The following is a 20658-nucleotide window of genomic DNA, read 5'->3' as shown; positions in this document are numbered from 1 at the left end:
TCTTCTCCTTCTTGAATACCTATAATTCTCATGTTGCATTTCCTCATTGAGTTGGATATTTCTTGGAGACTTTCTTCATTTGTTTTTAGTCTTAGTTCTCTCTCCTCCTCTGTCTGGAGCATTTCAACATGTCTATCTTTGACTATGCTGATACACTTCTTTATGATGTCCACTCGAGTGTTCAGGGAATTCATATTTTGTTTTATCTCTTCCATTGTGTCTTTCATCTCTAATATTTCTGAATGATTCCTCTTTATAGTTTCAATCTCTTTTTTGAAGTAGCTCCTAAACTCATTGAATTGTTTCTCTACATTCTCTTTTACCTCGTTGAGTTTTTTGATGATAGCTATTTTGAATTGATTGTCATTTAGGTTACATATTTCTGTGTCCTCAAGACTGAATTCTAGGTGCTTGTTGTTTTCTCTCTGTCTGGAGATTTGATGTAGCATCTGATGTTGCTAGGTCAGGTCTTACGCATTCTGATATTATTTGTTTGCACTTATGCTTATCATCACTGGGTGGGGGTCAAGATCTGCATATTGTAAGCCCTCCACCTTCAGCCAATATCCCAGGCAGTGGACCTGTGTGGGATGGGTGGGGGAAGGGGTGCTTTCTCATGCATGCACTCCAGGCTTTCTCAATCAGCCCTCACTATCTGGTCTCCTGGGATATTGGCTCAATGAGGTCACCCCCTGCATAAGCTTTTGCCCCATTAGAGGGCTTCCCTGTAGGTTGCAAGGGCCCTAGGGAGTCCTTGATGATCCCGCAAATAAGCGACCCCTCCCCCATCCCTTCCTTCAGGGAACCTCCCATGGTCTTGATCGCAATATTTAGGGGAGGGAGCAAAGTTCTCTCTTACCCCGTTTCAGCTCCTCTGAGGGGGACTCCAGCCTCTCTGGCCTCCATCATGTGGCCACCTGTCTCTCCAACATTTTGGTGTTGTTAGGATGTCCTCTGTTGGAGTATGTTTGCCCCTTTTTGTTGTATGTTGGAGAAGAGAGAGTCCTAGGCAAGTTCACTCCTCCATGTTGCTGATGTTACCCTCTTTCTTTCTTAAGGAACCTTTCAAGTGAATAATTTCGTTAAAGTCAAATGTTCCCCAGAGTGCCCACTGAAGTCCTAAATAATACTTTGGGAAATTATGTCATTTGAAAAGATAGGTGCCAGAGTTAGAACTATAATGAGAGTAAATATAAGAAGCAGGAGTTTACCTGGAAAAGGATAAAATTTATATTCAGATGAGCCCATGAGAGTTGACAAGGGTGGGTAGTAATGAAATACTTGTGCATCTCATATGTCAGATCCCCAGATTGATGGTTGGCCAACTCCAAATGCAGACACAACATTCTGCATCCACCAGCAGGTGAAATACACAAAAGAATGCTCTCTCTGAATAAAAAAAAAGAAAAGCAAAAAACTCTCAGGACAAAAACTTGAGATAGAAGGAGAACCTCATCCAGGTTTACTGGTGATCTACAGCAAAGTTTGTCCAAATGGGCAGTTCTCATATGAACAGCAAACTCACTAGTCTGTAGGCCATGAAGAACAGGCTTACAGGCATATGCCTGGGTTTTACACAATGATTCTCCTTCTTACGACAAATAATGCTTTTAGACAGCACACCACAAAACAGTAACACAAATGCAGCGGAATGGAATGAAAAGAATGCCTTGATTCTACAAAGATGCCAAACAAATGGGAACTGATAGAAAAATCTGGATGCCAGACTGAGAATAAACAACCAAGAAACTCAACACAAAGAGAGTGGAGTTTAGACTTGGTGCTTACTTACCACATCATTGTGGACTTGACAAGAAGTGAGCAGGAAGGCACAGTGGGTTCTGCACCTAGTTGAAGACTTGGGTCCATGGTGACAGTCAGTGCAAACAGTATTTTGGTGCAACCTCCAAGAAAACTGTGGAAATGAATGAAGATCACTCACATGAAATAAGCAAATACTATTTATTCAGAGTTTCCTATAGCCAGAGAGTCACCACCAGAATTTGGTGAAAACTCAAATGTAGGTAAAACAGTGGGAAAGTTCTAGATTGGAGAAAAGAGAAGGCTTCAGGTATGCCCTAATTAGAAGTGTTTGGCCTGCAGAAGCTGGAAATGGGCTAAGTAGAAGTGGGCCATCCTATATGATTGGTTAGGAGTGCATATATGGTTTTCTATGATTGGTCCTAAGCTAGAAGTGGACTAAACATTAGAGAAGTTGGAAATTATTGACAAAGTCCTGATCTGGGGCTGATATTTAAAAGGTTGTGGTTGGACTCTTAGGACTGGTTGCTCTAGAGGTTGTGGGTCAAAGATCTATTTTTATATTATATATATTCCCTGTTTGTATAGTCAGTCTCTCATCACTTACTGAGTTTTTTGAAGCTAAGATGTCGTTTGGTATTGGTGATGTCCACAACACTGTTTACTTCTCCAATATGGGCATGGATGATCTGAGTATTTCACCAATCTTGCTTGGTAGTCCAAGTAGTGGCTTGTCCAGGGAAAGAGCTGGACCATGAACGGTCAACTGGGGTGATGAGTCCTTCTAGGTCAATAACAGGCTGTCAGGCTTGAACTTGCAGTGCGTCTGCAGGTCCTGGGGGCAAAGACCAGCTACAAGGCAACCTAGAGTCCCAGTAAGAATGTGGGCATTCAGGTTTGAGTTCTCAGTGACTCCAAGTCAAGAAGGAGGGAGAAAAACTGGAAAACTTGTTTGGAGGCTAAGGTGAGTTTGTAGCCAGATATCGAAGGAAACTGGAAGACTTGAAAATCTGCTAAGGGTTGACAGGCTAGCAAGGTGAGAGGATCCAGCCCAGTTTGGAGGTAAATACCAAACCGGCTTTTGCACAGTGAAAGAGAAAGCTTGCTTACCAGACTAGACAAAGTTTGAGTGTCTATCAGTCACCTGCAATTTACACAGAGGTGCAAAATAGCTCCAAGACAATGAATGGAATCAGAATCTGATAACCCAGAGGGCATGCATAGTTGCCCGATGAAGCACAAAATTTCTCTCTACAGTCCCTCTGGCCCTTCTGATCAAAGACAATCTCAAACAAAGATCATTCTTGATCGCAAAATAAGGCTGGCCTCTTTAGATGTGGCCCGGTTATTTACATAGATGCAGCAAGAATGACAATTTACCATATAGGTCTTCTTGCCTTTGCTTTGCTGAGAGTTTTCACAAAGCATCTCAGATTGGATTTTTGTGAGCCTCTTGAGGATAGGAAGCCAAGCCAAGAATTCACCATCATTTGTCACCTGCGGTACCTATGGATTGGCAGGAGTTCCTCTCTTTCTGAGGTCCCCCAAATATCCGAAGATTCCTGAGCCTGCCAGGCAGTGACCTTCCTCACTCACCCATGAGGCTGGGAACACTGGAGAGCCAGATGCCAGGCCAATTTTCCCCAGGGGCATGTTGTAAGCATCGACCCCATCAAGCCAACCTGAGTTCCTCAAAAGTGTCTGCTCATATCTGCTTAAATGAGCATCATTCTCAAATATGACATTATAGGCCAGCCTTTGTTGCCGCTGTAACCAATCAATGTTTCCGATTAAGTCCTATTAACAAGGTGGATAGACTCTTACTGAATTTATGCAAATAACCATATTGCCATGAAAACAGGAATACTCGATAAGAGTTTCTGAATTTTGGAAGGGTAGAAAAGATAAATGTTTCATTTCCGTTTACGAGAGCACAGTCTACTAATTTGTCAACTTGCTTAAGAAAAAGTGGTTCCTTCTATCCAGAAAACAGAACATTAAAGCATTAGCACTATTCCAAATATAGTTCATATTTATCCAGTTCATTCCATCCTTTTTAATTAATTCTTCTTCTGCTTGATCTTGGGTCTGTAGTCTCATGAATGCATTGTGTCTTCACTTGACGGCTGGAACTTCTAACTCCATCTGCTGGTATGAACTCACAGTTATTCAAGCAATGTCATTCAGAAACCTGTACCCAAGTGTCCTAGCATAGTCTTTTTTCACCAGGCTCTAAGACAGTCCTTCTTTCTTGAAGATGGAGCACTCTGCCCTATAACTGATTGCAAGTGATTACATGGAAGCATCAGGAGTAAAATAAAACACAGGAACAGAACTATCTGTAGATGACATAAGACTAAAAATGGCTATTGTTTACTTATTATTGATATTTTTCAAAAGTGAATGATCTGAAGAGAGTCCAGTACAAGAATAATGCAATTAACAAGCGTATCTGGTGGTTTCCACGGCTTGCAAAGCAAAATAAGCTCAATGCAAAAAATTTTAGACGAAATATCTACAAACACAAAGATTTAAGCCTATTTACAAAAAAAGTAGATGTTACATCTGACTTATGAAAATGGATGAGCATAATCTTTACAGAGAAAACATTTTCAGATATAACATATAAAAATCCTGAGACATTAGATGCCATACATACTTAGCACAGATAAAGAATATACCAAGAATATATCAAGATTATCAAGTAAATAGATTCATTAATTTGGAGTAGGTTCTATACATCAGTAGGTTAATAAAACTCCACAGATAAGTGATGTGAATCCCCAGTAGAAAACTACTGGCCCGGAATATACTAGATTCAAATTAAAGAAATAAAATTGCAACCAAGTTAATGTTGTAAAAATAACAAATTATGACTGATAGCACTATCCTGCTTTTATGCAAAGGACTCAGAAAAACAGAAACATATGAACAAGAAACACTTTGACAATTCTATAGAACTTTCCCGTACAGAATACAATTGTTTAAATATTTATATTAATAACATTTTACCCATACAAATTTAACCTAGGGAAGTCTAAGCATTTCTTCTGATTTGACAATATTCCCCATTCAACTCATCATCAGTAACATATCAAATAAACCTAATTATTTATATTATTTCCCCTGTTACAAGGTGAAAGGACAAATCTCTCTGGTTTTCCAGGGACACTTTGGGCAATCTCAAAGACAATTTTAGGTGCTGACAAGGCTAATCAAACTTTGAGCTTGATGCAATTTTAGGACCGCAAGGCCCTTAATTCTGTTAGACTTTCCTTTGTTTAAACTTATTTCCGCTATCTCAGATGCACACTCGGCCTCATGTGCCTAACCACAGATCAACACTTCCTGCCTTGACTTTCCTGTTAGTAGGTATTTGATGAAGACTGTTATGTTTCAAAAATTCCCCTCCCACCCCCAGCTTTCACCACCCCCACCCCCTAGTTTCGTAGCCACCTATCCCAGGCGCCTCTGCATTTAAAAGCTTTGCCCACCCATCCCCTCCCTGAGACATTTCTGGCTTAGTCTTTGAGCATCTTCCCATTATGATATTCTGCTCCTCCTATTGCAATATCTCCCTTAATGAAGCCTTTCATATTAACATCCAGATTGCTTTTTCTTCTTTGACAGTAATGATGCAGTGACTCTGATGGAGTGTTGACCACCCCTGGGACCCTGCTGTCTTTACCCAAGTGCCAATGCCTTCTTATGGAACTCTGTGTCCTTTCCTTGCTGCAGAAATTTGGATCTACAGTGGTGAGTCCTAACTCTTAACCCAGTGTTCCAAACGTTTGTCTGTTGTAGCATGGTAAAGAGTTGGCTTTATTTTTCCTTTATTTTTGTCCTTTTTCTTCTATTTCTCTGTCTTCTCCATCTGGCTTTTGTGAGTGTGTTTAAAGCCTCTGACTCTCTCCAGGGATATCATAGCTTAGGTTGAAGTCCCAAGGCTTTAGCACCAACAGGTGTTCCTTTCATTATCATGCGAAACTGTCAATCTAACTTGTCCCTCAGACTTCTTCCCTGTAGGGTATATACTTCATTATTATGGTACTAATTCCACCCAGTTTCTTTAAAAATGGCAAAATTTTACTAAAAACAATTTAGAATTTCATTGGCCTCTTCGAGGAACTTAGGATCTTTCCAAATTGGCTCATTCTGAGCGGGAGTCTTGAATCCCCTGACTCCAAGATCTCATCCAAACAATGGACACATTTCATTGTCTGGTACAAAGAGACAAAACAATGTCTCTCCCACAAAAACTTTTCAGAGACTAGTGCCTCCTTCAAAGGCCATCTTCCTTCCTAAACACCTTATAAGACCTGTCTCTTCCCAGGGACCTGTCCCTGTCACTACCCGCCAACTTCTCCTTCTTCCTTTTTTCCACCCTCGACCTTCCTTTCAGCTCCCTTGAATCCTTTGGTCTTCCCTCTTCAACACCTTTACCCCCTCCTCTCATCTAGCCACCCCAGCCAGACCTTTCCTTTCTCACTCAGGCTCCTCATCTCCCTGTAGTCACTCAAGATTTAAGGCCCCCTGACCACTGTTAGGGCTCTGGAGGAACTCAGTGACACCAAGAGCAACAGCCTGAGGCTGAAAAAGCTCATTGGAAACAGGCTGGCTGTTTTCTCCATTCAGAGGGACTTCGGAGACACCAGATGGCTGCTTGGTCTCTCCTTCGTCCCTCTCTTGAAATTTAGTCCACAGCCCCCATAGGATTACACATCGGGGCAAAGAACATCTTGAGGGTCTCTTCTACAAATACTGGTGAAGAGGCTTCAGCCCTCATATTGAGCAAGGTACTTCAATTTGCCCCGTCTGCTAGAAAGACAATCTGTAAAAATGTAAAAGTGAGGCAAGAATGAGAGTCTGCTCTTTTATATGAACCAGTGAGTTTTGAATTTTTGTGTTCTTGCCTGAACCATGGCTAAAACTTTAAAATTAAAAATTAAAGCTATAAGCTCTCTGTTTGTGTCTGTCTGTATGTGTATGTATGTATGTTTGTATGTATGTATTATGCATGTGCAATATTTTCCTACCTGCAAATGGTATTTCCACATTAAACTGTAAAATCCCTTAAAGGGCGCTGGCCCAGTGGTGTAGACATTAAGTTTCTGCACTCCACTTCTGTGGCCCAGGGTTTGCAGGTTCAGATCCCAGGCGCAGACCTAGCACCGCTTGCCAAGCCGTGCTGTAGCAGCATCCCACATAAAATAGAGAAAGACTGGCATAGATATTAGCTCAGGGTCAATCTCCCTCACACATACACACACAAAAATCCCTTAAAGGAGCTCCCTTTCATTCGGCTAAGAGATAAATAAGAGCCTTTGTAACTCCAAATATTCCTGAGATTCCCAGAAATTAAAGAAATTAAATTTTGAATATGCTCAATGTGAAAAAAATATATTCTTATAGAAATTTACCACAATATTTTTTAAAATTCAAGTGCTGATGATTTAGGTAAATCTTTGGCAAATGAGACTGATTTGATATAATTGGTTAGTAAACACAGCTATGTCTTTTGAATTATCAGCCTTGCAAGAATACATTTTTATTCTACTCAACTATGTTCTTCCTAACTTATACAGGTTTAGTGAACCTCTTTGCTTGATAATCTAGATATATTATTGCTATATTCTAACTATACGCTTGATATATTCATGGCAATTTATGTCTCAGGATTATGATGTTTCATCTGACCTTTTTTTCTCTCTAAAAATTATGCTCATCCACTTTCATAAAGTAGATGTAATATCCACTCTTCTTTGAAAATAGGATTAATTATTATGTTTAAGCATATATTCTCTAAAACTTTTTTAATAGATTTTGTCACATAAAATTTCCTTTTCAAATGTATTACTTTTACAGTGCGCTTTCAACAAATCTTTCACGCTTGAAAATTATCAAAAATACATTAATCATGGCCATTTTAAGTCTTTTCTCATCTACAGATAGCTTTGTGTTTTCCTCTGAGGCTTCCCAAAGAGCACTTGCAGATCAGCTACGGGCCAAGTGCCTTGTCTTCAACGAAAGGACTTCCTTGGAGACGCGGAGAAAAGGACGATGCCAGGTACTCTTGGGCTGAGCCTTCTGAGGGCATTACTTAAATCACTTTGGGACCATACCAGTGAACTAAGTCAGAATTTCCAAAACTCTAGTCAAGAGGGAGATGGATTACTGAAACTGCTAATCCAAGATAGAGTGAAACAGGTTTAGTTACATAGGACTGAATGAACTGGGGAGGGATAATTATGGGCCTTTTTTGGAATAGTGCTAATGCTTTAATGTTCTGTTTTCTGGATAGAAGGAACCACTTTTTCTTAAGCAAGTTGACAAATTAGTAGACTGTGCTCTCGTAAACGGAAATGAAACATTTATCTTTTCTACCCTTCCAAAATTCAGAAACTCTTATCGAGAATTCCTATTTTCCTGGCAATATGGTTATTTGCATAAATTCAGTAAGAGTCTGTCCACCTTGTTAATAGGACTTAATCGGAAACATTGATTGGTTACAGCGGCAACAAAGGCTGGCCTATAATGTCATATTTGAGAATGATGCTCATTTAAGCAGATATGAGCAGACACTTTTGAGGAACTCAGGTTGGCTTGATGGGGTCGATGCTTACAACATGCCCCTGGGGAAAATTGGCCTGGCATCTGGCTCTCCAGTGTTCCCAGCCTCATGGGTGAGTGAGGAAGGTCACTGCCTGGCAGGCTCAGGAATCTTCGGATATTTGGGGGACCTCAGAAAGAGAGGAACTCCTGCCAATCCATAGGTACCGCAGGTGACAAATGATGGTGAATTCTTGGCTTGGCTTCCTATCCTCAAGAGGCTCACAAAAATCCAATCTGAGATGCTTTGTGAAAACTCTCAGCAAAGCAAAGGCAAGAAGACCTATATGGTAAATTGTCATTCTTGCTGCATCTATGTAAATAACCGGGCCACATCTAAAGAGGCCAGCCTTATTTTGCGATCAAGAATGATCTTTGTTTGAGATTGTCTTTGATCAGAAGGGCCAGAGGGACTGTAGAGAGAAATTTTGTGCTTCATCGGGCAACTATGCATGCCCTCTGGGTTATCAGATTCTGATTCCATTCATTGTCTTGGAGCTATTTTGCACCTCTGTGTAAATTGCAGGTGACTGATAGACACTCAAACTTTGTCTAGTCTGGTAAGCAAGCTTTCTCTTTCACTGTGCAAAAGCCGGTTTGGTATTTACCTCCAAACTGGGCTGGATCCTCTCACCTTGCTAGCCTGTCAACCCTTAGCAGATTTTCAAGTCTTCCAGTTTCCTTCGATATCTGGCTACAAACTCACCTTAGCCTCCAAACAAGTTTTCCAGTTTTTCTCCCTCCTTCTTGACTTGGAGTCACTGAGAACTCAAACCTGAATGCCCACATTCTTACTGGGACTCTAGGTTGCCTTGTAGCTGGTCTTTGCCCCCAGGACCTGCAGACGCACTGCAAGCTCAAGCCTGACAGCCTGTTATTAACCTAGAAGGACCCATCACTACAGCGACCAGGCATAGACTCAATTTCTCCCTGGACAAACTGCCGTCTGGGAGACTAAAAAAGCCTGGTGAAAGGCTCAGATCAGGCATGTCCTCAGAAGACAAGTAACCAGACTCTGGGCAACATAATTAAGAGCATGACACTATTCAAAAAGCAGTGCTGTAGAATCAGTTTCAACCACTGCCCTCTCGAAATTCACTGGACTGGATACCCTTAGGATTTAATTTCTGGCTCTTTACTTTAATGCATCCATTTTTACTAACATTTCTCTTTTTCATTTTAGGTATTCCACTTTTAAGATGCCTGCTCTGAAGAACTAAAACAATTGATCTTTGCCAGCACTCCAAATAGATAATTCATCTCGCCCTTTATGGGCATCACTGAGAAAATGCTGACCCTGAGGACCATTTCACTCAGCCATCCCCTGTTTGAGATAGTCGTTATCCCTGTGTTGTCAAGGACAGTGTCTCTGAACCTGCCTTGACCAAAAAGAGAGACTGACAAGGCTGATGAAACTCTGTGCTTAAGACAGCTTTAAGCTGCTTTGCTAAGGACCACTAGGCCCTCAATTCTCTGTAACTTCCTGCATTTTAACTTGTTTGCTTCATCTCAGACCCAGAATCCCAACCCCATATGAGAAACCACAAACCAACTTTCCTCCCTCAATTTTTCTATTAGGATAATATTTGATGTAGTTCATTAAGTTTCAGGGACCCTCCCACACAGAAGCTCTTAGCCTTGTATCCCCCTCCCACCTTCCAGAGGCACCTCTCCCTGGGCCTCTGCAGCTAGAAGCTGTGCTTGCCCAAACCTTGCCTGAAACTTTTCTAGCCCAGGCTTTGAGAATCTTCCTACTGCAATAATCTCCCTTAGTAATACCTTTCCCTACTTAAGTCCAGATTTACTTTTTTTCATTGACAATGCAAAAGATATCATTTAGGATAAGATTTTTAAAAGGTAAAACCTAAAATGTTCTCAGGAAGTTTGAACACTTGAATAAATAGGATCAAGGGTCACTGAGAAACAATATTTGGTTATCTATTTAACCAGAATATCAAGAAAAATTTTTAAAACTAGATATAGAGCTAAGGTGATTATAACAAACTTCAGCTCTTTTGAGTGAAAAGACTATTCTCTTAAATATTCCAGGATATGATAAAGTCAACCCCTAGCATGATAAATTATTCTGATAAGACCCTGAATACTTGTCTTTAAGGCAGGTTACTCAGAAGGTAAAGAAAAAATGTTTTATAAGCTCTTATTGAGAGCAGATCAATAATCTAAGAAAAATTTGTCAATTTAATCGAGAAAAAATCAAATTGTAGTTTTGAAAGAGTATATTTGAGGCTAAAGCTCTTTTTAAAAATCTTATAAATAATCTCATTAAACCTAAGCCAGCTTTGACTATAAGCAACAAAATTCCGTTTCTATGACTCATCTACAACTTTCTCTATCCAGGCAGGTCTTGTCATACATTTTCCTCATTCTCCCTCTGGAACCAATCATTTTACTCTAGAACAAATCTACTCCCATCTTCCTTAAGACAATACATCCTGCACACTTGCATGCAAAGTTTTTCCTCTCTGCCACTCTCGCTCCCATTAGAGTCTCATTCACATATATTGATTGTAGTTTTTAACTACAGTAACTTCCATTGCATAAAGAAAACTAGGAGATAGTATAAAAAAAGAGCTATTCACTGGACACGTTAAAATGGTGAGACAGATGTGTGTAGAACCTCTCCAGGAGGTGAGAGAGACTTCCGTAGAGAGCTGAGCTCAACTCCCAAAACAGCAAAGACAGCTGGAGATTTCTAGCCAAGGAGGAGAGTGAGGGAGTCAGTAGATGGAAAATCACTAAAAGAAACTTGATTCGATATCAAGGGTAGGGGGTTTCTTGCCAAATTAGCATAACAGGATTCTTAATAAAAACAGGCCAAGGAGTTAGGTATTCAGGGCAGAGGATGAGGAATGAATTAGATCTCAAGAGTGGGGGGATTCTCAGTTAACTAGCTTAGCAGAATTCTTTGCTAAAACTGGACTCAGGGACTGGCCCGGTGGCGCAGTGGTTAAGTGCGCACGTTCCGCTTCAGCGGCCCGGGGTTCAGCGGTTCGGATCCTGGGTGCGGACATGGCACTGCTTGTCAAGCCATGCTGTGGCAGGTGTCCCACATATAAAGTAGAGGAAGATGGGCATGGATGTTAGCTCAGGGCCATTCTTCCTCAGCAAAAAGAGGAGGATTGGCAGCAGATGTTAGTTCAGGGCTAATCTTCCTCAAAAAAAAAAAAAAAAAACAACCAAAAAACTGCACTCAGCAGGCCAAGGCTTAGGTCTAGACTAGAACAGGGCTCACAGAAGCCTGACTAAAATTTGGTCAAGAAGGAAGTCTCTGTCAGTAGATAATTGTAAACTGTCTTTCATATACCAATAGTTTTCAGCAAGCAAGCAGAGCTAATAAAAACACATCTCATAACTTTTTATAGCCATAAACATCCCTTACACTATAACTTCTCAGGATGGCAAAAATGAACGTCCCCATTAACAGAAGCAAACATATAGCCTCTCTGTACTATATAAAAATAAGAGGAAAAAGTGTATAAAATGAAATTATATTTAGTCATTAACACTTCAGTATTTTATTCTTTTTAGATATGATCTAGGTATCTAGTGAATATTCATTAATTAACTCAATTTAGCATCAGTACAAGGTTTTAAGTTACCAAAAGATTTTGGACACTGTCTTTAAACTGACGTACTCTAAAACAAAATTACTTTTGAAATAAGGTATAATCAGAATCTAATTTAACTCTAAATTATTACATAAATTATAAATTTATGTAATTACTCTAAATTACTCTAAATTATAAATTAATAATTCTGCACATTACGTAAATCTGTAAATTATTATTCTGAGTTGCAGAATAATAATTTAACTTAATAAAATACAAATTTATATTTCTCATAATCTTAAAACTATAATAACTGACATGATAGCTTGTTAAATCAGTACACCTTTATAAGTTGAGGAAAAATATGCCCAAATAGAATAAATATGTATGTTTTTAATATACTTAATGCTGATAACTCAGAAAATATAGCCGTTTTTACGATATCAATGATATTAAATTAGTCTCATTTGTCAAAATTTGCCCAAATTATGTAAATTTGAATTCTTAGAACAGTTGAGTTAGTACCTTTAAGATTATGTGTTTAGCGCATTGAAAGTATTAAAAATTTAATTTTTTCTAAATCTGGGAATATTCCGTTTGCATAAGAGTTTTCTTAGCTCTAAGTCAATCAGAATAGAGCTCTTTCCAAAATTTTTATAGTCTAATTTAGTAATACCATTTGGAGGTAGGAAAATATGACATATCCACAGATACATTAACATACAGCCAGCCAAAGAGAACTTATAGCCTCAATTCTGAAATTCCAACTCATAGGTTGGGCGAAAAAATAGAAATATGAAACTCACTTTTTATCTAAAAGTGCTCTTATCTTCCCAGTGGGTACAAATTCTTAATTGCTTTGAGTTAAAAATAGGGAAAAATTTTATTTAAAAAAGCCAGAAGAGTAATAAACTCCGTTTTCTGTCACCTTTCACCCTACAGAAACGAGATACCTATAAAACCTTTAATTCATTACCAAAAATTACCAAATGGTTAGATGATAAAGCAAAACAAAACAAAACAAAACAAAAAACAAAATTCCAGCACCAGAAATCAACCGAGTACTCAAAAGAATCAAAATCAAATTCTCACCATGCTGCCAACAGGCAAAAGTCTGGAACGTAGGACCAGGATCAGGACTCACCTTTGATCCCCTGTGTGGCCAGTCAGGCACAGAGCACAAAAGGCTCCAAGTGCCTTATTACCTGGGTGGAGTAGACAGGAATCTGAAGGCATGGTCCTATCCCAAATCATGGCACCAAACTGTCAAAGACAAAAAGCAGACAAATTAGAAGATTAACATCGAGACTATTGCAATAGGGAGCTCCTCCCAAACTGTAGCTCTGCAGGAGTGTCTCAGCTTATATAGGGAGAGATAAAAGAGATGCAAATTGGTGTTTTACGTGTGATGATTACATCACAAGCAGCTGTTAACCTCTGAACAGGAAGTGGTTTTTCTTCTATAAGTAGCTACCTTCCGCTAGCAAAGCTTGTAATCTCAGATAATCAACCATGAGACAAAGACAGCAAGCTGAAATGTCTATGTGGGTTTTTTTTGGTTTTTTGGGGCTTTTTTTTAGGTTTTTTTTTTGTTCTTGCTTGAGGAAGATTGGCCCTGAGCTATCATCTGTTGCTGATCTTCCTCTTTTTACTTGAGGAAGATTGTCCCTGATCTAACAATTGTGCAAATCTTCCTCTACTTTGTATGTGGGATGCCACCACAGCATGGCTTGATGAGCAGTGTGTAGGTCCATGCTGGGGATCTGACTTGGAAACCCCAGGCTGCCAAAGCAGAGCTTGTGAACTTAATCACTATGCCACCAGGCGGACCCCTGAAGTGTCTACGTTTTGCCTTGTCAGCAGATTCAGGCAGAAGGGGAAGCTTGCTTGGTCTTGTCACACGTGCACAAAGGCCTTGTGGGAAAATTTCAAGCAGAAGTAACCACAAAAACTATGAGCTCTCTAGTCATTCCTGAAGCTAGGCTATGTTGTGCCTCCTTGCTCAGCCCAGCTGGCTTTTCTGCATAATGCACTTGCTTTTTTGTTTCTCATTTATTTATTTTTTTGAATTATTTTATTGAGATCATATTGGTTTATAACATTGAGTAATCTCAGATGTACATAATTATGTATCAGTTTCTAGATAGACTGCATAGTGCTCACCACTAATAGTCTAGTTTTTTAAGTGAAAGTTAATATTTCTTTAAAATGATAAGTAAAACTACAACACATTTTACATTTTTTAAATTAATAAAATCCAGAAGAAAACAGCATATTTATTACAAAATATCTATTGATTAGCTGCTTAGCTTACTTATCTACTATTTTCCTTAAACTTTATGACTACTGGCCCTTTGATCACCTCTACATATGACAACAATTTTGTGGTATCATTTTTTTTTATTCTATTGAGATCATATTAGCTTAAAACATTGTATAACTTCAGGTGTACAATATTATATGTCAGTTTCTGTATAGACTGCATCATGCTCACCACCAATAGTTGGGTTTTTATCCATCACCATACATATGTGCCTCTTTACCCCTTTCACCCAACCCTCATCCTCTTCCCCTCTGATAACCACTGATCTGTTCACCTTATCCATATGATTATTCATCTTCCACATATGAATGAAATCATACCATGTTTATCTTTCTCTGTCAGGCTTATTTCGATTAACATAATACCCTCAAGGTCCAACCGTGTTGTTGCAAATGGGACTATTTTGTCTTTTTTTATGACTGAGTAGTATTCCATTGATATATACACCACAATTTCTTTATCCATTCATCCATTGATGGGAACTTGTTTTGCTTCCGTTTATTGGCTATTGTGAATAATGATGCAATGACTATGAGGGTGCATAAATATATTTGTATTATTGATTTCGTGTTCTTTGAATAGACATCCAGTAATGGGATAGTTGGATGGTATGGTATTTCTACTTTTAATTTTTTGAGAAATCTCCATACTGTTTTCCATAGTGGCTGCACCAGTTTGCATTCCCACCAGCAGTATATGAGGGTTCCCTTTTCGCCACATCTTCTCTAACATTTGTTATTTTTTCTGTTCTTAATTATAGCCATTCTGACAGGTGTAAGGTGATATCTCATTGTAGTTTTGATTTGCATTTCCTTAATAATTAATGATGTTGAATATCTTTTCATGTGCCTATTGGCCATCCGTATATCATCTTTAGAAAAATATTTTCATACCTCTGCCCATTTTTTGATCAGGTTGTTTGCTGTTGACTTGTATGAGTTCTTTATATATTTTGGAAATTAATCCCTTGTCAGATATATGATTTGTAAAATATTTTCTCCCAGTTGATGGGTTGTCTTTTGGGGTTTTTTTTTGCTTTTTTTTCCCCAATATAAATGCATTTATGTGTGCAGACTTGCATAGAAATGTTTGTAGACACATTATTCAAAATGGCCCAAATCTGGAAACAACCCAGTTGTCCATCAGTACTGAAATGGCAGAAAAGTTTGGTAGATTCATACAATTGCAAGTAAATGTAAATGAACAATGTATGGTGACTCGCAACAACTTGGATGAACTTAACACCATAATGGTGAGTGAAAGCACACAAAGTGTTTAATAAAATGTACACAAAGTTCAAAATCAGCAGAATGAAAGTATAGCATTTGGGGATGGTACTTATGTAAACAAACTATGACTTAAAGCAAGAAAGTGATTACCACAAAAATTGCTTACTGGTCCCCTTTGGTTGACGAAGGGGATTATGGTTGGAAAAATGTGTACAGGGGCTTCTGAGTTGCTAGAAACTTTTTTTTATTATTATTAATATTATGACAGTTCACTACCTTGGGAAATTTCAGTTGTACATTATTGTTAGTCATGTTGTAGGTACACCATTTCACCCTTTGCGCCCTCCTCCCACCCCCCTTTCCCCTGGTAACCACCGATCAGTTCTCTTTGTCTCTATGTTAACTACCACCTATGAGTGGAGTCATACAGAGTTCGTCTTTCTCTGTCTGGCTTATTTCACTCAACATAGTACCCTCAAGGTCCATCCATGTTGTTGTGAATAGGATGATTTTGTCCTTTTTTATGGCTGAGTAGTATTCCATTGTATATATATATACCGTAGGTTCTTTATCCAATCATCAGTTGCTGGGCACTTAGGTTGGTTCCACGTCTTGGCTATTGTGAGTAATGCTGCGATGAACATAGGGGTGCATGGGACTTTTGGAATTGCTGATTTCAGGTTCTTAGGATAGATACCCAGTAGTGGGATGGCTGGGTCGTAAGGTATTTCTATTTTTAACTTTTTGAGAAATCTCCGTACTGTTTTCCATAGTGGCTGCACCAGTTTGCATTCCCACCAACAGTGTATGAGGGTTCCTTTTTCTCCACAACCTCTCCAACATTTGTCACTCTTGGTTTTGGATATTTTTGCCATTCTAACAGGTGTAAGGTGATATCTTAGTGTAGTTTTGATTTGCATTTCCCTGATGATTAATGATGAGCATCTTTTCATGTGTCTATTGGCCATCCGTATATCTTCTTTGGAGAAATATCTGTTCATGTCCCCTGCCCATTTTGTAATTGGGTTGTTTGATGTTTTATTGTTGAGGCGTGTTAGTTCTTTGTATATTATGGAGATTAACCCTTTGTCGGATAAATAACTTGTGAATATTTTTTCCCAATTGGTGGGCTGTTTTTTTGTTTCAATCATGTTTTCCCTTGCCTTGAAGAAGCTCTTTAGTCTGATGAAGTCCCATTTGTTTATTCTTTCTATTGTTTCCCTCGTCTGAGGGGTTATGGTGTCCAAAAAGATTCTTTTGAAACTGATGTCAAAGAGTGTACTGCCTATGTTCTCTTCTAGAAGACTTATTGTTTCAGGCCTAATCTTTAGGTCTTTGATCCATTTTGAGTTTATTTTTGTGAATGGTGAAAAAGAATGGTCACTTTCCATTCTTTTATGTGTGGCTGTCCAGTTTTCCCAGCACCATTTGTTGAAGAGACTTTCTTTTCTCCATTGTATGCCCTCAGTTCCTTCGTCGAAGCTTAGCTGTCCATAGATGTGTGGTTTTATGTCTGGGCTTTCAATTCTGTTCCATTGATCTGTGTACCCGTTTTTGTACCAGTACCATGCTGTTTTGATTACTGTAGCTTTGTAGTAGGCTTTGAAGTCAGGGATTGTGATGCCTCCGGCTTTGTTCTTCTTTCTCAGGATTGCTTCAGCAATTTGGGGTCTTTTGTTGCCCCATATGAATTTTAGGATTCTTTGTTGAATTTCTGTAAAAAATGTCATTGGGATTCTGATTGGGATAGCGTTGAATCTGTAGATTGCTTTAGGTAGTATGGACATTTTAATTATGTTTATTCTTCCAGTCTATGTGCATGGAATGTCTTTCCATCTCTTTACGTCATCATCGATTTCTTTCAAGAAACTCTTGTAGTTTTTGTTGTATAGATCTTTCACTTCCTTGGTTAAATTTTCTCCAAAGGTATTTTATTCTTTTTGTTGTGTTCGTGAATAGGATTGAGTTCTTGAGTTCTTTTTCTGTTAGTTCATTGTTAGCATATAGAAATGCTACTGATTTATGTATGTTGATTTTATACCCTGCAACTTTGCTGTAGCTGTTGATTGTTTCTAATAGTTTTCCTGTGGATTCTTTGGGGTTTTCTATATATAAGATCATGTCGTCTGCAAACAGCAAGAGTTTTACTTCTTCATTGCCTATTTGGATTCCTTTTATTTCTTATTCCTGCTGAATTACTCTGGCCACTACCTCCAGTACTATGTTGAAGAAGAGTGGTGAAAGTGGGCATCCTTGTCTTGTTCCTGTTCTGAGAGGGATGGGTTTCAGTTTTTGTCCATTGAGTATGATGTTGGCTTTGGGTTTGTCATATATGGCCTTTATTATGTTGAGGTACTTTCCTTCTATACCTATTTTATTGAGGGTTTTTATCATAAATGGATGTTGGATCTTGTCAAATGCTTTCTCTGCATCTATTGAGATGATCATGTGGTTTTTGTTTTTCATTTTGTTAATGTAGTGAATCACGTTGATTGATTTGCAGATGTTGAACCATCCTTGTGTCCCTGGTATAAATCCCACTTGATCATGGTGTATAATCTTTTTGATGTATTGCTGTACTCGGTTTGCCAAAATTTTGTTGAGGATTTTTGCATCTATGTTCATCAGTGATATTGGCCTGTAGTTTTCCTTCTTTGTGTTGTCCTTGTCAGGTTTGGGGATCAGGGGGATGTTGGCTTCATAGCATGTGTTAGGGAGTACTCCATCTTCCTCAATTTTCTGGAGTAGTTTGAGAAGGATAGGTATTAAATCTTCTTTGAATGTTTGGTAGAATTCTCCAGAGAAGCTATCTGATCCTGAACTCTTATTTTTGGGGAGGTTTTTGACTACTGTTTCTATTTCTTTACCTGTGATTGGTCTATTCAGATTCTCTGTTTCTTCCTGATTCAGTTTGGGGAGGTTGTAAGAGTCTAGGAATTTATCCATTTCTTCTAGGTTGTTCAATTTGTTGGCATATAGTTTTTCATAGTATTCTGTTATGATCCTTTGTATTTCTTCAGTATCTGTTGTGATTTCTCCTCTTTTATTTCTAATTTTATTTATTTGAGACTTCTCTCTTTTTTTTTTTGGTGAGTCTGGCTAAGGGGTTATCAATTTTGTTAATTTTTTCGAAGAACCAACTCTTTGTTTCATTGATCCTTTCTACTATCTTTTTTGTTTCAATATTGTTTATTTCTGCTCTAATTCTTATTATTTCCCTCCTTCTACTGACTTTGGGCTTTGTTTGTTCTTCTTTTTCTAATTATGTTAGGTGTCATTTGAGGTTGTTTATGTAAGATTTTTCTTGCTTATTGAGGTAAGCCTGTATTGCAATGAATTTCCCTCTTAGGACTGCTTTTGCTGCATCCCAAATAAGTTGGTATGACGTGTTTTCATTTTCATTTGTCTCCAGATTATATTTGATTTCTTCTTTAACTTCTTCAGTAATCCATTGCTTGCTCAGTAGCATGTTGTTTAGTCTCCACATTTTTGCCCCATTCCCAGCTTGTTTGTTGAGGTGGGCCTGTTTTGCTATGAATTTCCCTCTTAGAACTGCTTTTGCTCACCCTGTAAGAGTTAGTATGTTGTATTTTCATTTTCATTTGTTTGTATGCATTTTTAAATTTCTCCTTTGATTTCTTCATTGATCCAATGGTTGTTCCGTAGCATGTTGTTTAGGTTCCATATATTTGTGCCTTTCACAGCTTTTTGCTTGTAGTTGATTTCTAGTTTCATAGCATTGTGATCAGAAAAGTTGTTTGGTATGATTTCAATCTTCTTACATTTATTTAGGAGTGCCTTATCTCCAAGCATATAATCTATCTTTGAGAATGTTACATGTGCACTTGAGACGAATGTGTATTCTGCTGGTTTTGGATGGAATGTTCTATATATATCTATTAAGTCCATCTGGTCTAGGGTTTCATTTAAGGCCACTTTTTACTTGTTGGATTTCTGTCTGGATTCTCTATTCATTGATGTAAGTGGATAGTGGGTGATGCTCTATCCATTGACATTGAGGTCCCCTACTATTATTGCACTGCTGTGAATTTCTCCCTTTAGCTCTGTTAATAGTTGCTGTATATACTTTCATGCTCCTGTGTTAGGTGCATATATATTTATAAGTGTTATATTCTCTTGGTGGAATGTCCCTTTTATCATTATATACTGGCCTCTTTGTCCCTCATTGTCTTTTTTATCTTGATGTCTGCTTTGTCAGATATAAGTATGGCATCACCTGCTTTCTTTTCCTTGCTGTTTGCTTAGAGTATTGTCTTCCATCCCTTCGCTTTTAGCCTATGTTTGTCTTTAGAGCTGGAGTATGTTTCCTAGAGGCAGCATATTGTTGGGTCTTGTCTTTTAATCCATCAATCCATTGTCTTTTGATTGAAGAATTCAATCCATTTACATTTAGAGTGATTATTGATATATGAAGAATTAATACTGCCATTATATCTCTTGTTTTCCAGTTGTTCTATATTTCTGTTGTTCCTTTTTCCTTGTATTTCTGACTGCTATTTCAGTTTGGTGGCTTTCTCTAGTGGTTTTCTCTTTATTTATGATTTGTGGTTCTGCTCTGATTTTTTGTTTAGTGGTTACCATGAGGTTTGTATAAAAGATCTCATAGATGAGATAGTCCATTTTCTGATAGCCTCTTATCTCCATTATCCTAAGTAGATTCCATCCTTCTCCTCTTCCTCTTCCGAGTTATTGTTGTCACAAATTATTCTTTTTTTGTCTTGCAAGTTTGTGACTAAACTGAAGAGTTTATAGTTATTTTCATGTTTTCCTTCCCTTTATCTCTTATGTTGTACTTAAGTGTTTGCTAACCTGTTCTGATGCAGAGCTCCAATTTTCTGATTTTGTCTGTCTATTTATCTCCTTGCTCAAAGCTTTGTAAACTTTTGCTTTTTTGTTCCAGGTAGGAGGGCTTGCCACATTATTTCTTGTAAGGGAGGTCTAGTGGTGATGGACTCCTTCTGCTTTTGCTTGTCTGGGGAAGCCTTTACTTCTCATAATATCTGAAGGATAATTTCACTGGATTGTGTATTCTTGGCTGAAAGTTTTTGTCTTTCAGTATTTTGAATGTATCATTCCATTCTTTCCTAGCCTGACAAGTTTCTGTTGAGAAGTCTACTGAAAGCCTGACGTGGGTTCCTTTCTGGTT

General features: G+C 38.4%; 1 long non-coding RNA gene across 1 annotated transcript; it reads left to right on the top strand.

Annotated features, from left to right (window-relative positions):
- The first annotated feature begins 5268 nt into the window (after positions 1-5268).
- On the top strand, positions 5269-11502 carry LOC138915453 (uncharacterized). The gene is made up of 3 exons (XR_011421397.1): positions 5269-5517; positions 7710-7828; positions 9554-11502. It is a non-coding gene; the product is annotated as an uncharacterized lncRNA (long non-coding RNA).
- Positions 11503-20658: the final 9156 nt, after the last annotated feature.

Source organism: Equus caballus, chromosome 9, assembly GCF_041296265.1.
Source record: "Equus caballus isolate H_3958 breed thoroughbred chromosome 9, TB-T2T, whole genome shotgun sequence".
NCBI lineage: Eukaryota > Metazoa > Chordata > Mammalia > Perissodactyla > Equidae > Equus > Equus caballus.
Note: the sequence above shows the minus strand (reverse complement) of the source record. Positions and strands in the feature narration are given on the sequence as shown.